Source organism: Nestor notabilis, unplaced genomic scaffold (genome assembly GCF_000696875.1).
Source record: "Nestor notabilis isolate BGI_N333 unplaced genomic scaffold, ASM69687v1 scaffold27213, whole genome shotgun sequence".
NCBI lineage: Eukaryota > Metazoa > Chordata > Aves > Psittaciformes > Psittacidae > Nestor > Nestor notabilis.
This window is the reverse complement of record NW_009921923.1, coordinates 3,104-3,365: the sequence shown is the minus strand read 5'-3', so window position 1 is coordinate 3,365 and position 262 is coordinate 3,104.

Below are 262 nucleotides of genomic sequence, written 5' to 3'. Positions count from 1 at the left end.
TGGAGTGGGTGAGCAGCAATGAGTTACCCTGAGGGTTTGGGGTGCTGGGGGGTCAGGGAGGATGGGCCAGGCGGTGTCTGGAGCTTAACAAATGTTTTAGCTTTGAGAAAAGCATGTATGTGTGCTGAGCCAGGTCAGGGTGGGATGCAGGGAAGGCAAGGGAAGGAGCACTTTCTCCCCAGTTGCTTTCCTACCCCATCTCTGGCTGCAGCCTCAGCTCTCCCCACCAGTGCATGCCTGTGGCTGGCGGGGCGCTAGCACC